This window comes from Mixophyes fleayi, unplaced genomic scaffold (genome assembly GCF_038048845.1).
Source record: "Mixophyes fleayi isolate aMixFle1 unplaced genomic scaffold, aMixFle1.hap1 Scaffold_169, whole genome shotgun sequence".
NCBI classification, from domain to species: Eukaryota; Metazoa; Chordata; class Amphibia; order Anura; family Limnodynastidae; genus Mixophyes; species Mixophyes fleayi.
Window position 1 is genome coordinate 50,001 of NW_027446035.1, and position 5,000 is coordinate 55,000.

The 5,000-nt window shown below is 48.6% G+C and overlaps 6 non-coding genes across 6 annotated transcripts; all 6 read right to left on the bottom strand.

The window, feature by feature from the left end:
• Positions 1-280: 280 nt before the first annotated feature.
• LOC142117156 (5S ribosomal RNA) lies at positions 281-399 on the bottom strand. The gene has a single exon (XR_012682742.1). It is a non-coding gene; the product is annotated as a 5S ribosomal RNA (ribosomal RNA).
• Positions 400-1,093: 694 nt separating this feature from the next.
• LOC142117157 (5S ribosomal RNA) lies at positions 1,094-1,212 on the bottom strand. Its single transcript, XR_012682743.1, has one exon. It is a non-coding gene; the product is annotated as a 5S ribosomal RNA (ribosomal RNA).
• Positions 1,213-1,906: 694 nt separating this feature from the next.
• Positions 1,907-2,025, bottom strand: LOC142117158 (5S ribosomal RNA). The gene has a single exon (XR_012682744.1). It is a non-coding gene; the product is annotated as a 5S ribosomal RNA (ribosomal RNA).
• A 700-nt stretch (positions 2,026-2,725) lies between these two features.
• Positions 2,726-2,844, bottom strand: LOC142117107 (5S ribosomal RNA). Its single transcript, XR_012682698.1, has one exon. It is a non-coding gene; the product is annotated as a 5S ribosomal RNA (ribosomal RNA).
• Positions 2,845-3,538: 694 nt separating this feature from the next.
• Positions 3,539-3,657, bottom strand: LOC142117119 (5S ribosomal RNA). The gene has a single exon (XR_012682710.1). It is a non-coding gene; the product is annotated as a 5S ribosomal RNA (ribosomal RNA).
• A 694-nt stretch (positions 3,658-4,351) lies between these two features.
• On the bottom strand, positions 4,352-4,470 carry LOC142117159 (5S ribosomal RNA). The gene has a single exon (XR_012682745.1). It is a non-coding gene; the product is annotated as a 5S ribosomal RNA (ribosomal RNA).
• Between the last annotated feature and the right edge of the window lie 530 nt (positions 4,471-5,000).

The window sequence follows — 5,000 nt, forward strand, 5'->3', positions numbered from 1 at the left end:
TCTTGACTTTTCAAAGACTGGCCCATGGGGTGCAGGATATGGCTGGGGAAGGTCCCTGTGATTTCCACTTGTTTGGACTCCTGGTGTGCTAAGCTGAAGGGAGCATGTTCCTGGTGGATGTGGCAGCTTTTAAGTGTAGGTAAAGTGTAAGTGTAGTTTTTGAAAGAGCTAGATGTGCAGGAATAAATGAATGAAGTGTGCAATTGTAAAAGGGAGAAGCCGAAGACAAGAGTGACCCCTGCTGGTTTGAAAGTGAAAAAGTGATTTCAGCAGCAGCAAAAGCCTACAGCACCTGGTATTCCCAGGCGGTCTCCCATCCAAGTACTAACCAGGCCTGACCCTGCTTAGCTTCCGAGATCAGACGAGATCGGGCGTGTTCAGGGTGGTGTGGCCGTAGGCAGAGACAAGGCTCTCAGTTGGTCCTTTTCTACTCGTCACAAGCAGCAGCAGCAGCAGCAGCAGTGGTAGGCTTGATCCTCCTCCCCAGGCCAGCTGCTCCTTACTTTCTAATCATCCACACACTTTGCTTCGGCTGCATGACAGCACCAGGACAAGGCAGTCTCTCGCTCTCTCTCTCCTAGCCTGCTCTTGCTTCTTTAACCTTTGCAGTCACTTTTTCTTTCATGCACCCCCAGACAGCAGCAGACTTTGTCAATCTGCCTTATAACCCTTCCTTGACATTTCTTGCATTTTTTTTAAACATTTTCCAATCTTTTTTGGGGGGTTATCCTCAAGATCCTCACTTTTTCTGCTTAGTGGCTACAAATGGTGGCTGTCTTCTTCTGACCTGCTATAAGTCTGAGATTTCCCTCTTCTTGACTTTTCAAAGACTGGCCCATGGGGTGCAGGATATGGCTGGGGAAGGTCCCTGTGATTTCCACTTGTTTGGACTCCTGGTGTGCTAAGCTGAAGGGAGCATGTTCCTGGTGGATGTGGCAGCTTTTAAGTGTAGGTAAAGTGTGAGTGTAGTTTTTGAAAGAGCTAGATGTGCAGGAATAAATGAATGAAGTGTGCAATTGTAAAAGGGAGAAGCCGAAGACAAGAGTGACCCCTGCTGGTTTGAAAGTGAAAAAGTGATTTCAGCAGCAGCAAAAGCCTACAGCACCTGGTATTCCCAGGCGGTCTCCCATCCAAGTACTAACCAGGCCTGACCCTGCTTAGCTTCCGAGATCAGACGAGATCGGGCGTGTTCAGGGTGGTGTGGCCGTAGGCAGAGACAAGGCTCTCAGTTGGTCCTTTTCTACTCGTCACAAGCAGCAGCAGCAGCAGCAGCAGTGGTAGGCTTGATCCTCCTCCCCAGGCCAGCTGCTCCTTACTTTCTAATCATCCACACACTTTGCTTCGGCTGCATGACAGCACCAGGACAAGGCAGTCTCTCGCTCTCTCTCTCCTAGCCTGCTCTTGCTTCTTTAACCTTTGCAGTCACTTTTTCTTTCATGCACCCCCAGACAGCAGCAGACTTTGTCAATCTGCCTTATAACCCTTCCTTGACATTTCTTGCATTTTTTTTAAACATTTTCCAATCTTTTTTGGGGGGTTATCCTCAAGATCCTCACTTTTTCTGCTTAGTGGCTACAAATGGTGGCTGTCTTCTTCTGACCTGCTATAAGTCTGAGATTTCCCTCCTCTTGACTTTTCAAAGACTGGCCCATGGGGTGCAGGATATGGCTGGGGAAGGTCCCTGTGATTTCCACTTGTTTGGACTCCTGGTGTGCTAAGCTGAAGGGAGCATGTTCCTGGTGGATGTGGCAGCTTTTAAGTGTAGGTAAAGTGTAAGTGTAGTTTTTGAAAGAGCTAGATGTGCAGGAATAAATGAATGAAGTGTGCAATTGTAAAAGGGAGAAGCCGAAGACAAGAGTGACCCCTGCTGGTTTGAAAGTGAAAAAGTGATTTCAGCAGCAGCAAAAGCCTACAGCACCTGGTATTCCCAGGCGGTCTCCCATCCAAGTACTAACCAGGCCTGACCCTGCTTAGCTTCCGAGATCAGACGAGATCGGGCGTGTTCAGGGTGGTGTGGCCGTAGGCAGAGACAAGGCTCTCAGTTGGTCCTTTTCTACTCGTCACAAGCAGCAGCAGCAGCAGCAGCAGCAGCAGTGGTAGGCTTGATCCTCCTCCCCAGGCCAGCTGCTCCTTACTTTCTAATCATCCACACACTTTGCTTCGGCTGCATGACAGCACCAGGACAAGGCAGTCTCTCGCTCTCTCTCTCCTAGCCTGCTCTTGCTTCTTTAACCTTTGCAGTCACTTTTTCTTTCATGCACCCCCAGACAGCAGCAGACTTTGTCAATCTGCCTTATAACCCTTCCTTGACATTTCTTGCATTTTTTTTAAACATTTTCCAATCTTTTTTGGGGGGTTATCCTCAAGATCCTCACTTTTTCTGCTTAGTGGCTACAAATGGTGGCTGTCTTCTTCTGACCTGCTATAAGTCTGAGATTTCCCTCTTCTTGACTTTTCAAAGACTGGCCCATGGGGTGCAGGATATGGCTGGGGAAGGTCCCTGTGATTTCCACTTGTTTGGACTCCTGGTGTGCTAAGCTGAAGGGAGCATGTTCCTGGTGGATGTGGCAGCTTTTAAGTGTAGGTAAAGTGTGAGTGTAGTTTTTGAAAGAGCTAGATGTGCAGGAATAAATGAATGAAGTGTGCAATTGTAAAAGGGAGAAGCCGAAGACAAGAGTGACCCCTGCTGGTTTGAAAGTGAAAAAGTGATTTCAGCAGCAGCAAAAGCCTACTGCACCTGGTATTCCCAGGCGGTCTCCCATCCAAGTACTAACCAGGCCTGACCCTGCTTAGCTTCCGAGATCAGACGAGATCGGGCGTGTTCAGGGTGGTGTGGCCGTAGGCAGAGACAAGGCTCTCAGTTGGTCCTTTTCTACTCGTCACAAGCAGCAGCAGCAGCAGTGGTAGGCTTGATCCTCCTCCCCAGGCCAGCTGCTCCTTACTTTCTAATCATCCACACACTTTGCTTCGGCTGCATGACAGCACCAGGACAAGGCAGTCTCTCGCTCTCGCTCTCTCTCTCCTAGCCTGCTCTTGCTTCTTTAACCTTTGCAGTCACTTTTTCTTTCATGCACCCCCAGACAGCAGCAGACTTTGTCAATCTGCCTTATAACCCTTCCTTGACATTTCTTGCATTTTTTTTAAACATTTTCCTATCTTTTTTGGGGGGTTATCCTCAAGATCCTCACTTTTTCTGCTTAGTGGCTACAAATGGTGGCTGTCTTCTTCTGACCTGCTATAAGTCTGAGATTTCCCTCCTCTTGACTTTTCAAAGACTGGCCCATGGGGTGCAGGATATGGCTGGGGAAGGTCCCTGTGATTTCCACTTGTTTGGACTCCTGGTGTGCTAAGCTGAAGGGAGCATGTTCCTGGTGGATGTGGCAGCTTTTAAGTGTAGGTAAAGTGTGAGTGTAGTTTTTGAAAGAGCTAGATGTGCAGGAATAAATGAATGAAGTGTGCAATTGTAAAAGGGAGAAGCCGAAGACAAGAGTGACCCCTGCTGGTTTGAAAGTGAAAAAGTGATTTCAGCAGCAGCAAAAGCCTACAGCACCTGGTATTCCCAGGCGGTCTCCCATCCAAGTACTAACCAGGCTTGACCCTGCTTAGCTTCCGAGATCAGACGAGATTGGGCGTGTTCAGGGTGGTGTGGCCGTAGGCAGAGACAAGGCTCTCAGTTGGTCCTTTTCTACTCGTCACAAGCAGCAGCAGCAGCAGCAGCAGTGGTAGGCTTGATCCTCCTCCCCAGGCCAGCTGCTCCTTACTTTCTAATCATCCACACACTTTGCTTCGGCTGCATGACAGCACCAGGACAAGGCAGTCTCTCGCTCTCTCTCTCCTAGCCTGCTCTTGCTTCTTTAACCTTTGCAGTCACTTTTTCTTTCATGCACCCCCAGACAGCAGCAGACTTTGTCAATCTGCCTTATAACCCTTCCTTGACATTTCTTGCATTTTTTTTAAACATTTTCCTATCTTTTTTGGGGGGTTATCCTCAAGATCCTCACTTTTTCTGCTTAGTGGCTACAAATGGTGGCTGTCTTCTTCTGACCTGCTATAAGTCTGAGATTTCCCTCCTCTTGACTTTTCAAAGACTGGCCCATGGGGTGCAGGATATGGCTGGGGAAGGTCCCTGTGATTTCCACTTGTTTGGACTCCTGGTGTGCTAAGCTGAAGGGAGCATGTTCCTGGTGGATGTGGCAGCTTTTAAGTGTAGGTAAAGTGTGAGTGTAGTTTTTGAAAGAGCTAGACGTGCAGGAATAAATGAATGAAGTGTGCAATTGTAAAAGGGAGAAGCCGAAGACAAGAGTGACCCCTGCTGGTTTGAAAGTGAAAAAGTGATTTCAGCAGCAGCAAAAGCCTACAGCACCTGGTATTCCCAGGCGGTCTCCCATCCAAGTACTAACCAGGCCTGACCCTGCTTAGCTTCCGAGATCAGACGAGATCGGGCGTGTTCAGGGTGGTGTGGCCGTAGGCAGAGACAAGGCTCTCAGTTGGTCCTTTTCTACTCGTCACAAGCAGCAGCAGCAGCAGCAGCAGTGGTAGGCTTGATCCTCCTCCCCAGGCCAGCTGCTCCTTACTTTCTAATCATCCACACACTTTGCTTCGGCTGCATGACAGCACCAGGACAAGGCAGTCTCTCGCTCTCTCTCTCCTAGCCTGCTCTTGCTTCTTTAACCTTTGCAGTCACTTTTTCTTTCATGCACCCCCAGACAGCAGCAGACTTTGTCAATCTGCCTTATAACCCTTCCTTGACATTTCTTGCATTTTTTTTAAACATTTTCCTATCTTTTTTGGGGGGTTATCCTCAAGATCCTCACTTTTTCTGCTTAGTGGCTACAAATGGTGGCTGTCTTCTTCTGACCTGCTATAAGTCTGAGATTTCCCTCCTCTTGACTTTTCAAAGACTGGCCCATGGGGTGCAGGATATGGCTGGGGAAGGTCCCTGTGATTTCCACTTGTTTGGACTCCTGGTGTGCTAAGCTGAAGGGAGCATGTTCCTGGTG